Source organism: Choloepus didactylus, chromosome 6, assembly GCF_015220235.1.
Source record: "Choloepus didactylus isolate mChoDid1 chromosome 6, mChoDid1.pri, whole genome shotgun sequence".
Classification (NCBI taxonomy): Eukaryota; Metazoa; Chordata; class Mammalia; order Pilosa; family Megalonychidae; genus Choloepus; species Choloepus didactylus.
Genome location: NC_051312.1, coordinates 23,474,541 through 23,488,117, shown reverse-complemented (window position 1 = coordinate 23,488,117; position 13,577 = coordinate 23,474,541). Strand labels below are relative to the sequence as shown.

The 13,577-nt window shown below is 34.7% G+C and overlaps 1 pseudogene; it reads left to right on the top strand.

The window, feature by feature from the left end:
- The first annotated feature begins 7,574 nt into the window (after positions 1 to 7,574).
- Positions 7,575 to 8,389, top strand: LOC119538519 (annotated as a pseudogene).
- The last annotated feature ends 5,188 nt before the right edge of the window (positions 8,390 to 13,577 follow it).

Sequence of the window (13,577 nt, the reverse complement as noted above, 5' to 3'; positions counted from 1 at the left end):
ATTTCTCTAACTTTTCCTGTAAAATATTAGAGAAAATAGAGGAGTTCCAAAACCCTTGAGGAATCCTCTGCCATAAACACTGAACTCCTTAATAAATAAACACAAACAGAATTTAGACTTGTTCACTAGAGGAACAGAAAGAAAGAAAATTAAAAGAGCAGAACATAGATTGCTTACATTTAGAGAAAAAAGACAGATGATGGTACCGAAGTCAGAAGTCAGAATAGTTGCATTATTAGGAACTAAGCTTGATGCAACAACAAATTTATTTACTTCTCTAAGATTGTATACAAATCTAAATAGTGGTATAGTGGTTGACCTTTTATTTTTTTTCTTAAATCAGATTTACCTACTTTTTTTTATTGGAAATATAGAGCAAGTATCCCTTTTTTAATTATTCCTTATTTTTCTAGTTCTTTTAAATGAGTTTTATTTATTTTCATTGAGCTCGTGACAAAAATGATACTGTTTTACACGTGGCCATGAAATCCTTTTCATAGATTTTTTTTTTTTTTTGGTTCTATTATCTCAAATTAAACCAGTATCATTCTCTAGGGTCCAAAAAGATGCACGAGTTTGATTGTACTTGGTGTGCTTTTCCAACTTGGTATGAGTCTGCCACCCTTGCTATAACCATTTTGTTTTGTTTTGTTTTGTTTTTCAAAAGTCCTATAGTAACCAAATCAGATGTCTTTTTGTTCCCAGGAGCTCTACAAACACCTTGTGGAGTACAGAATATGGTAGCCCTGAAGTTATGCAGCAGGTCTCTCCCCAAAGGGTGTACAGGAAAATTAGCAAAAAAAAATAAGAAAATATATTCCTCAGTCAGAGGACCCATCTGTATGGGAACCATGAAGGAAAAGAAACACTTAGGATAAGGAACAAGGCTAGCCTGAAATTTAACATCTTGTATTATTCTGTCATCAGATGCAAGTGAGAAACTCCTGTGGAAATTGCAGTATAAGTAGCACTAGCATTATAAGTAACACCAGTATCACCAGCTCTAAGATTCCCTAGCTTTCTGGGCTTTCTTGTTCCCCTTGTTCCTACAATTTCTGAGTCTTCTGGTGTCTCTTTCTACAATCCCCTCTCAAATGTCCTGTCTTCCATCTTCTTGCAATAACAAATAGACTTCCCTTCTTCCCTTTCTCTCTTCATAAATTACTAAAAGTAGGGCTTATTCCCTTTAGCAAAGAGTTGTAACAGAAAAATTTTAAATTTCTTCTTTTCTTTGGTTTTCTCTAGATTGCCCCAAAACTGAGTAGCTGCTGATAAAGTTTGAGTTGTAGTCTGTCCTGGTCATCCCACCACCATTTCCCTAACTTGAGCTTGAATAGTTGGCAAAAATATATATAATAATAATAATAATAATAAAGCCAAGACAAGGGTTGCTGAGACTAAAGCATGAGTTTGATCTGACCTGTGGTCATTGCCAATGAGTTTTGAGAAAGTCTCAACAAACCACTGATGGAAATCAATGGGGGCTCACCAGTGTTCTGGGTGCCCTGCTGGCAACTTCTCTCAATTCACCTTTAGTAGAAAGGTTTCAAGAACGGTTGTCAGCAACCCCTCTCCACGGTCCCCCAGTCTCCTTATCTCTTCCAATATTGGGAGTGTTGGATAGTCAACGTCCTTGGATGGGTCACGCTCTGGACCCAGACAAACTTTCTCCATCAACTGAGCAAAGTCTGCTGATTTTAGAATTCCCCACAGCAACCAGTACACAACCACATGTGTGGAGCTATAAATTGAAACCATGCTGCAGAGCACTTCTGCAAACTTCTGTGGGTCTTCTTGGGATAGAGGAAAAGAAGACTTTAGATGAGAGATACCAGCTGGTGAGAAAAAATATTATAGAATAAGCATTAAAACAGAATAAGATGCATCACAGACAGAAGAGTTTACAAAGACAGAAAGATAATTAAACCATTTATTATTTTTAAATTTGTATTTGTCTTTACAGTGTACATTCCATTAGGTCTGTTTTCTTTTGCTCAACATTTTGTTTTAAAAATATATTATAGTTATTCAGTATAATAGTAGTTTGTTCATTTTATTTATTTATTTATTTATTTATTTATTTATTTTGCTGAAGAATGTTCCAACATATGAATATATTATAATTTGCTTATCCACACTACACATAGGCTTTTGGGTTGTTTCCTCTTTTTATTTCTCAGACAAATTCTAACATGAACATTCTCTGTTGCACTGTGCAGAAGCACTCATTCTGTGGGATATGTCTTATATCTGGAAGTTCTGGGTTATAGGAAGTTTGTTTATTCATTTTTACTAGGTATCAGCAAGCAATTTTCCAAAGTAGTTATATTATTTTATATTCCACATGCATTGTCTGAGGATTTCCTTTTTGCCAATTCTTGCCAATATTTTAATATTGTAGGTGTAGATATTTTAATTTTTACAAAGCTGGTAGGTGAGTGGTGGTATCTCAATTTGGTTGTAATTTGTGGTAGATTGAGTTATATATCCCAGCAAAAACATGTTCTTAATCTTAGCCTGCATTCTTGTGAGTGTGAGTCCATTTATAAATAGGATCTTAGGAAGATGCTATTTTTAGCTAAGCATGGCAAACTGGATCAGAGTGGGCTTTTATCTGTGTCATTGATCCCCTTATAAAGGGAACTCAGAGTTCACAAAAGACAGAAAGGAAATACTGCCATATATTGGGGGGTAGAGGTAATTTGCTTCCTACTGTTAAGGCCAAAACCACTTTGAGGTATTTGTGACAGCAGCTCTGGCAAACTAAGACATATTTTAATTCCTCTTGTTAATGTGCTAGAATTACTTTCTCTACAGTCATTTGTCATTTTGAATTGTTTTCTGTTTGTATTACCTATTCAGATTTGTTATCCATTTTTCTATTGGGTTGTCTTTTTATTACTGATTTGTAGGATTCCTTTATTCATTCTGAATATAAATACTTTGTTGAATTCATATAAGTATTGCCTCCTAGACTGTGGCATGTATATTCACTCACTAATTTTTAATGAAGTACAATTTAACAAATTGTTTCTTTATATAGTAAAGTACTTTTAGTCTCCTATTAAAGAAATATTTTTCTCAAACATCGTAAAATATTCATGTTTTTAATGTGCTAAATTGTCTCAAATTCAAGATGTATTGTCTATTATATTTTCTCTTATTTTGTATTCTACATTTTTATATTGTCTTCATTTTGCATTTTGTATGGCTTTTTTTATGAAAATTGGACCATATGAGAATGGATGAATGGGATGTATAGTGTTATGAATGTATATTTCCCCCTCTACAGTGCCAAACTTTTCATAAATTAATTATCCCTAGTGCACAGATCTTTATTTCTTGACCCTCTATATGGTTCCAATGTCCCATTTGTCCATAATTAGAACTACCTATAGTTAATAAGATTTGATATCTAACAGAACAATCATACAAACTTGTTCTTTTCTCACAGGATGATCAAGATATTTTGTGGTCTTTGCATTTCACAACAAATTTTAGCATCATCCTTGTTTGGAATTAGGGTAGAATTACAGTAGAACTATAGAACCATTTGGAAATAAATGCTGGTTTTCATCATCCAGGCTGTCAAATGGTTTCTGTTTATTTCAAGTAACTTTATTTTCTGCAATACAAGTTTTATCATAGTTATTTTCTGTAAATAGTCCAAGGATCTATTGCACATCTTTTGTTAAAGTAATCCTCAGGCACGTGATATTTTTCACGCTGTTTTTTCATGGCATTTGAAAATTGTGGGTAGTTCATAGATCAGAATACAATTTATTTTCATATTGACTTGCTTCTTTCCACTCTACCAAGATATCTTATTAATTTCATAATTTATTTGTAGATTATTTTGGATCTTTGACATGCATGTCATATAATCTGTCTCTATATATATTCTTATTTTGTTTTTGCAACTTTGTACCTTTTTATTGTTTTGCTTGCCTAAAGAGATTCCAGAATCATATTGAATAAAAACATTAAAAATAGGGTTACTTTTCTTCCTGTACTTACAGCAAAAACATTCATATTTCATATTTTAAAATGTTGCTTGCAGTAAATTTCTTTTCTTTCAGGTTAGTAGAGTTCTCTGCTGTTGTTTTGTTTTTTGCTTTTTGGTGAGGGGATGACGAATTTATTCAAGGTATTTTTTCTTCATTTTATAAGATGATAATGTGATGTATCTCCTTTAATATTTTAATATGGCAACTTACATTTTTTAAGTTTTCTGCTGTTTAACCAGAAATGTTTTTGGAGAAAACTAACCTGGATGTGTTAAAATATATCATCCTTTTTATGTTGATTAGTTCAATGTGTCAAACCTTATTTAGGATTTTAAAAACTATGCTCATAGATGAAATTGTTCTATAATTTTATCTTTTTTTTACTGTCCTTATAAGGTTTGGGTTTCAATATCATGCTGATCTCTTAAAATGAGTTGGGAAGTGTATGTTATTTAATTCAGTGTAAAAGTCTCCTGAATATTAGAGCTCACTGGTGAATAGGAGACTTTTGAATTGCATAAGAAAGTTTTCACTTACGGATTTGCTTTCTTTAATAGTGGTAGGAAAATTATGATCTCAATTTCTTCTTCAGTCAGTGTTATTTTTATTTTCATTGGAAGTTATCTATTATAGTTAAGTTTTCAAAGTTAATGACTCAACATTTCATAATACTCTCTAAAGTTGGCAGTATCTATAGTGATGATACGGTTTGTGGGAAATGCTAGTTATTTTTGCCTTCTCTCTCTTTTTTCCTTGACTAGATTTAAGAGAATTTGTTCATATTTGCCACTTTTCTCAAAGAACCAGCTTTGGAATTATTCATCTCTATTTTATGTTTGCTATTTTCTTTATTAATCACTTCTGTTTTCTGATTTTATTTATGTATTTTCTTTTCTCCAACTGGTTCTTACTGCAAATACCCATGCATCTCTCCCAGGCAGCTTTTTTCCTGACCTTTTTTCCTATAGTATGGTCAGTCCATGCATAGGACAGCCCAAAAGTGCTAGGTAATTAACACCTCCAGTATGAGTCTCAACCAATGATAGAAGGTAATTGGTGGATGAATACCCCAGCTTCATTTCCCCCTAGGTTGGGACAGGCCTGAGTTAAGTTCTACATAATCTTCCAGAAGTCCCCAATAATACTGAGTTCCAGTTGTCTGCAAAAATAATCTGTTCAGTGATGCATCCTCTACTGTCTGTCTTCCCTTCCCTGTCTCATTTTAATACTTCCCTACTAGTGCCTTCTAGGATCATCTTCCAAGTAAACTACTTGCATTCAAATCCTTGTCTTGGGATCTTCTCCTGGGGAAACAACCTAGGAAAAACTAGACAACATTGTTGCAACTGATTTGTGAGATAAATATAATTACTATTATATACAAAGAGCTCCTATTAACTGAAAATATAGAAACAACCCTAGAGATTTGAGCAAACAATCAAATAAACAGAAACACCAAAAATAAATTGGTAAAATCAATAGTTGTCATGAACTGCTGGGTAACAGTGTTGATCAAATATTTGGAAAAACTCTTTGGCAGTATGAACTCATCATTCCATTCCTTGGCATATATCCAGTAGAAACACAAAGCATAACTGAAACTAAAGATTGGGACATGAATGTTCATGACAACACAATTTCTAATTGCTGAAAACTGAAACAACTTGTATGTCCATCAAAGAACAGATCAATAATTTTGGTTGTATTTTTTCAGTTGAACACTGTATAGAAATGAAAAAGACTGACATTCTGATACTCAGAATATTAGGGAATTCCATAGCCATAGTGTTAAGCAAGAAAAGGCAAACATCAAAGTGCATATATCATATTATTATATTATTATAAATTTCAAAACTGGCAAAATTATTCTACAGTAATGTAAGTCAGAATAGCTATTACATTTTAGGAGTGCTGAATAGGTGAACATAAAGGAGGCTTCTGTCAATATGTCATTAATCATCTATGTCTTCTTCTTGATAAATATACTACTTAACTTGAGTTGTACTCATAGTAATTGTGCATTTTACTGTATTTATATTTAAGTTATACTTCAATAAAAATGTTTACCAGAAGAATCTGGAAAAAAATGTAGATTTGGCCAGTGTTGCAGTTGTGTTCTCTGAGTGCAGATGCTGAGACAGAGTTTGGGATGCAGAGTCTATTTTAGGGATCTATAGCTATGGAAGGGAAGAAAAGGATGCAATTTGGGACAAAGTGATAAATCAAACTCTGATGCACCCACCAATCCCTGGCTTACCCCAAGGGGAACTTTGCTATATATATGACCCATCAGTGTTGTCCCCCTGTGACCAGGCCTTTATAACCCTATGTTAATCAGTAGCCTGGGTTGGTGGCTCTCCACAGCTGGGGTCACCTGTGAAGGGGTTGACAGCTGGAAGAACATGTCCTTCCTCGAAGCAGGATCTGTAGAGTGAAAATCTGTCTAACATAGCAAGGAATAGGGAATCAGCCAGTCTCATATATTGCAGGTGAGAGTGGATGTTGGCAGAATTACCACAGAGAGTAGTTTGGTAGTACACACATAAATAAAATATACCTTATGACCCAGCAATTCTGCTTCTGAGAATTCAGTTTACATTGTGACTAGCAGATGTAAAGGAATGTGCATTTGGATATTCTGAAGTGTTCTTTGTAACAGCAAAAAAATGAAGACTTCTAAGTGTCCATTAATATATGTTTGGCTAATAAATTTATAGCACATTGAAAAAATCACAGCATGCAACCATTAAAAATTTAGTCATTTTTATGAATAATTAAATGGAAGGGCCTCTGTGCTGGTCTGAAACTGTTATGTACCCCAGGAAAGGTCATATTCTTTTAATCCAGTCTTGTGGATGTGAAATTATTGTGGGTGAGACTTTTCTATTAGATTATTTCCATGGAGGTGTGGCCCCATGCATTCATGGTGGGTGTTGATTAAGAGAGCCCAAGAGCAGACACCAACACTGACACTTGGAGATAACAGACAGAAAGAAATTTGGAGATGCTAAGCTAAGAGATGAAACCCAGAGTTTGCCCTGGAGGAGCTAAGACAGGACTCCTAAACTCTTAGAGAAACACCCTGGGAAAACAAACAAGGATGCACAGGAACTGAGAGAGAGAAGCTAAGTGAGAGAGAAGCTAAGAGAGGCAGAAACCCAGAGACATTTTGGAGAAAGCCATTTTGAAACCAGAACCTGGGAGCAAAGGACCAGCAAATGCCAGTCGTGTGCCTTCCCAGCTGACAAAGGTGTTCCAGAAGCCATCAGCCTTTCTTCAGTGAAATTTCAGCAAACTGGAACAGTCTCCAAAATATAGCACTTCAGAAAAATTGAGTAAGAACCACTTAGTATTACTAATTTGTAACTGGATACTGTTTACATAAAGAATGCATTTGTATATCTCTGTGTGATGAGCAGGTATATGTTTTTATTAATTTTTTAATGTTCACATAAAACTGGTAGAAAAGTAGCTGCAATGCTGTGGCAACAACCCAGTCCTGAGGTGCCAGGGGTCCCCTGGGACCAGAGCCTGCTGAGCCTCCTACCTGAGGAAGTTGAGGACAAGATGTGGAATAGTGGATTTGGAAACTATGGCAGCTCCACCTGGGGGTGCGGGTGGCCTCACGCAGTCCCCTAGGGGCTTTGGATTGCAGCCTTCTACTCAAGCTGAAAAGAAATCAAGAACCTGAGCCCAGCACATAGTATCTTGTACCATATCCCAGAGTGCTTTCCACCACTCTGGTTGATGAAGTGTTAAAGTTGGGAATGTTGGGATTTCACAAGTCACTATCATGGGCATGATCAGACTTGCAGGGAAGGCTCCAACCAACATTGTTTACAAATGGCTGACATGACAGCTGCACCCATGGATGTTCACCAGTGGGTTGACACAGATCATGCAAGCAGTGAAAATACTGTGGCTTCTTCAGAAACATATGTGAAAGTGGCTGACCACATGAGATCTTTTCAGAACAAAAAAGCCTGGTTGCCTTTAAGATCATAGCCCTGAAGAATTTGAATGAGTTCACCACACATATTTTGGAAGTACTCCATGCACACATGATGCTGAGCAAATCCCACAACCAGCCCTCAGCAGGAAGAACACCTAGTGCCAATCCAGGAATGGGAGAAGCAGGGAACTTTGGTCGGAATAAATTCATGCCAACCAATGGCCTCACTGTGGCCCAAAACCAGGTGCTGAGTTTGCTTAGAAAAGAACTTGCCTAAGACCTGAAGGATTGAACTTTCATGAGCTCAAAGAACCAGCTACAGCTCATGAAGATAGCCTCATTCAAGCAAGCTGTGGATTATCTTAGCAACAAGGGGCACATCTATTCCACTGTGGGTGATGATCATTTTAAATCCACAGATGCAGAATAACTGGATCTAATTGGGTACCTGAGATATTTTCTAGCTAGATCTGTTTTCACAATCTGTTGTCTTCAGCTGTGCATAAGTTTGACAAGTTAACTTCTAAGAAGTAAGTTTTTTCTATAAAAGGTCTCAACTGACATCCTTTTGAAACTTACTGTCCTTCATTTTTTTTTGTTTTGTTTTGTTTTGTTTTGTGTTGAAGCTCAGAGGGAGATGGGCAATTAAAAGGGATGTAAACCAGGAGAGAATTTCTTGAAGGAGTTATAAATAAGCTAGCTACAACATCAGGATAGATGGAATTGGAAGAGACACTACCAAGAGAGTTGGGCAATATTACATGAATAAATGCTCAGGCATGTCTGTTCCTAAAATGTTCCTTGTTAAGACAATAGGACTAGTGTCTATTGGCAGAGAGCTAACCAAGAGACCTGCCAACCTCTGTCTGTTTTTGTTCCCCACTTTGATTATGTGGAATTACTTTCAGAATTGCACTTTCATTCAGACTCTTGTCTTGATGGCCTGGAAAGTGTGTTTATGTGAATGTGAGGTTCTGGAGTGGTGGCCTCTGGAGCCAGGCAGAGGAAAGTACTTATTTTGTAGTTTTGTACAAAATAAGTGCATCCATTTGTTTAATAAAAAGTTTCCTTATTGCAGAAAACAAAACAAAACAAAACTGGTGGGAGTGGTTACCTCAGGAAGAAAAACTACTAGATTGAGGGAAAGTAGCATGTAGGAATTTATTTTTCTTTTTATCTCATCATTTGGTCATGTCAGGTAAATGTATTATCTAATTAAAGACCTTTACATTTAATTCAACATAAAGTGTTTTAATGCAGAAATCAATGAATGAAAAATGTTGACACAACTTCCACATTTTAGGATTACCAAGGTTTCTCTCTCTTTCTCTTTCTATGTAGATTGATAGATACTCATATTTACAAATATACATGTTTGTACATAATAATATATTTATATTTTGTGTATTTAGATATTTAAGTGTTTGATGTATATATTACATATTACATATATAATATTACATGTCATATATAATTCACGTGTACATGCATTTATGTTATGTGTCCACATGTTTATATATGCTTTAAAAACAGATGCACAGTAAAATGCAAAATATATTACATCAAGAGACAAATAATATTGGACTTGTCGATGAACTGAAATATCATTGTTATAGATTGAACCACATCCCCCACAAAGACATATTAAAATCCTAACCCTCAGTCCTTTGGATGTAAACCCATTGTAAATAGGATCATTGAAGATGTTTAGTTAAGGTGAAGCCAAACTGACCAGATGGGCCTTTATCCAATATAAGTGAAGTGCTTATAAGCAGAGGAAATTTGGAAAGAGGAGGAGGGCACAGGAGGAGACAGAAGGAGACATCTGGCCATGTGACAGAGGCAGAGACTGAGCTGTGAAGTGCCAGGAAGCCACCTCCAGAATGCTGCAGACCTCAGAGAAAGCACGATGCTGCTGAGGCCTTGATTTTGGACTTCAGCCTTCCAAAACTGTGAGAAAATAAATTCCTAGTGTTTAAGCCAACCAGTCTGTGGTATTTGTCATAGCATCCGGGTCATATTAAGGCAATCATAAAGATCCATCCATTGTTCCATTCTGTAATTTTAAAAGAAAATGTATTGCCTTTGTTGAACTGTAATAAGGGATATCACTTTTGCTTCAATAACTGCTTTAATCACTGCTAGATATTTTAATGTTTTACACTTTTAGTTCATATTCATGAAATTATAAGCATTCAATCTCTTTTCAGGTTTTAGTTAATGCCAATTGTTCTCACTGATAATTAGCTTATGTTTGCAGAAAGTTTTCATTTTGCTTTACTGCATGGAGAGTTTCAGAGAGTACAGATACTGCAGAGAGTTAAAGGTATGGGGAATGGTCCAATTTCTGCCTCTAATTAGCAATGCAGGCTTGGAATATTCACAGTAACTCCCACAGTGCTAATATCCAGAATAGTATTTTCCTGTGGAAATCACATTCTATGTCAAAGCAGTTATTAGAATCTCATACTAATGTCATTTTTATTTCAAAACACAAGTGAGCTAATATGTACAAAATTGCTTTGTATTTACAGTTATGATTTGAAAATTATGTAAGATATTGATTTTCATCTGTTCATTTACAAAATATATTTTTAATATATACCTTGGCACTGAGCTAGTTATTAACAATGCAAAGATGGAATACAATAGAGTGGGGGGTAGAAAATGCAGTGAAGAAATATAAAAGGAAAGTAATAAAATCAAAACTCAGCCTTAAAAAGAAGTTGATGTGTTCCTATTGGATTACAGTTTCATGATATCTTTCTCCCATAAACTTGGAGAAACTATTATTGGAAGTGTACATAGATGTCAGATTAATTTTAGTGCATGGTAGAATTTGATCTAGTTGTCTCTCCGTAAGCATCTTGATTTTCTTCCTTTATTATCAAGTGGATTTATGATTCGTTTCATATTTATAGTAGCATTTTCTGTATTATATTATTATACTTGAGAAGAAAGTTTCAAGAAATAAAGAAGCCATGCTTTTTTATAAATTTTAATGCAGTAGTGTACATAGTAAAAAGGGAAAGCCACCTTCCCCAAACCATCACCCAATCCCTCAATCCTCATTTCATTTTTCTTGTGTTGGATGTGTTTAAGTTATGATTTATTATTTTTCTGAACCTTCAGAGTTTCAAAGGTTCAGTTTTAGGAAAGGGACTACATAATTTGGATTTAAGTTTAAGTTTTCAGGGTTTTAAAAGTTTAAATATAAGCTTTGTGTGGAAAAATAATCTTTCCCTTCAATAAACCTTTAAAAGAGTGTTGATTCAGAATATTAAAAAAACACTTACAATAAGTATTATGATTGAAGTATGTCTAAGGTTGCTGTATTTCTTCAGGATCTTTTTGCATGGGGAGAGTGGTATTTGAATCATGGCAACTCCACATAGTGCCTTTGTGACCTGAGAAAATAGACTCTCTATGACTTGCTTACTTTATTTGTGAAATGGGTTAATTATTAGGAAATATGGGCTTTCATGCACATGAAATTAATTACAAATTAATTAGCAATGAAGACCCCAAAAATGTTAACTACCTGCTCCCCAACACCCACAGTCATGTTCATTAAAAAGCAATCTGGCAAATGTGTAGCAAAAAGATGATATTGAGAAATTACTTATACACTTACACCTTTCAGGTCAGAGATGACGGTGTCTTGGCGTAAGGCGATGGTGGTTGTGGCGGTGGAAGTGGCCGGATTAAATGAGCTTATTTAAGGTGAATGCTGACAGTTTTAAAAGAAATATTTTAATTGTGAATAATTTTAGATACACAAACAAGTTGTGAGCATAATTCAGTGATTTCCCATCCACCCTTCACCCAGTTATCCACATAATTCTTGCATCATCATCATCATACATTTGTCAAACCTAACAAAAAACAGTGGTACATTACTATTACCAAACTCCAGACTTTATTAGGATTCCACCAATTTTTCCATTAATAACTTTTCTGTGCCAGGACACAATCCAGTGTATCACATTACATTTGCTTGCCATGTCTCCCCAGGGCTGTGACAGTTTCTTGTTCTTTTCATGTTTCTCATGATCTTGACAATCTTAAGGGGTACCTGCTAGATATCCTGTAAAATGTTCCCAAATCTGAATTTTTTGATGATTTTCTGAGATTAAACTGAGGCTATGAGTTTTGGGGAAGCACATCACAGAGGTGAGGTGCTGTTTCACATTGTGCCATCATATAAGGAATACATGACATCACTGGTGATGTCACTTCACTGCTTGGCTAAGGTAGTGTTTGCCAGGTTTCTTCAGTATGAATTTGAATGTGGAATTTGAAATGCAATTGAGTTAGTGATAACAATTTCTGAATTATTTTCTTTTTTCTTCTCAAACCTGTAGTACCTATTTTCTTAAGTGAATATCCCTTATTTCAATAATTCAAGTTCTAAAAGAAGCTAATGGAATAGATTTGGTGATGTACTGATCCCTAATGAATTAGAAGAAAATACATCTACTTCAATACAAGAGAGAATATTTCAACAACTAATTGTTTTGTTTGTGTCCCACCGGGTAGTACTCCAGTTATAATTCTCCAAGGTCGATATCCTAGGGTCATGGAGAAGATATAAGTACCTGAAATTGGCAGTATTTAAATTGACTGTGGATTCAGCTTTCTATTATTTCTTTGAAATCCCTGAAATTTCTCATTTCCTGGAAAAAAATGCCATTTTGTTGGTTCACTTGTTAAAATATACTATTATTTCTGTTATAAATATCAAGACTGTTGCTATCTAATAAAATCATTGATTTCTGAGAAGCAAAATGAATGGAGTTCATTAATCATAAAAAGACATACTCAGTAAATTAACCAATCAAGCAGATTTTGTTTCAGTTCAGTTCATTTCATTTTTGGTATTTTTCTTTTCTTTTTTTTTTTTAATACATTTTTTATTGCAAAATTTAACATATATGCAGAACAGTAATAACTTTAACAGTACAATTTAACAAGTGGTTAGAGAGCAGATTTCAAAGAATGTTATGGGTTACACTTCTACTATTTCAGATATTTCCTTATTGTGATAGATAACATACATACAGAAAGGTGAAAACTTTCAAAGTACAATTTAACAATTAGTTAAATAGGTAATTTCAAAGAATGTTATGGGTTACAGTTCCACAGTTTCAGTTATTTCAGTATTTTTCAATTCAGATGGAAAACATGGAGCTCCAGATCATACAGATTAATCAGGAAATTAAATGTCAGTTTTTATCTTTGGATACATTTTAGTCTTCACTAGTACAACATGAAACGTTCATGAGGATGAAATTTTGTAGCATAAAAACTGGCAGCAAAAGGTGAAGTGATTTGTTCAGAGCTGTACAGCTTGTTAGTGGATGAGCCAGGACTGGACATAATTTGAAGGTGAAACTTTACGAAGCTAGCTCTCCTGGGAGGTGTCAAATATTTGCTTTCTCAACCCTTCTTTCCACTATGTCATAACTTTCAGTACATACTAAATGAAACTTTATAACTAAAACAGTAGAAAAATCATATATATATGCATATATATATTGTACAATACTACATTAAGGTTTGTGTGGTAAGATTCTATTTTGAAGTCTAAAGTTTTCAGATATGCATATAGATTTTTC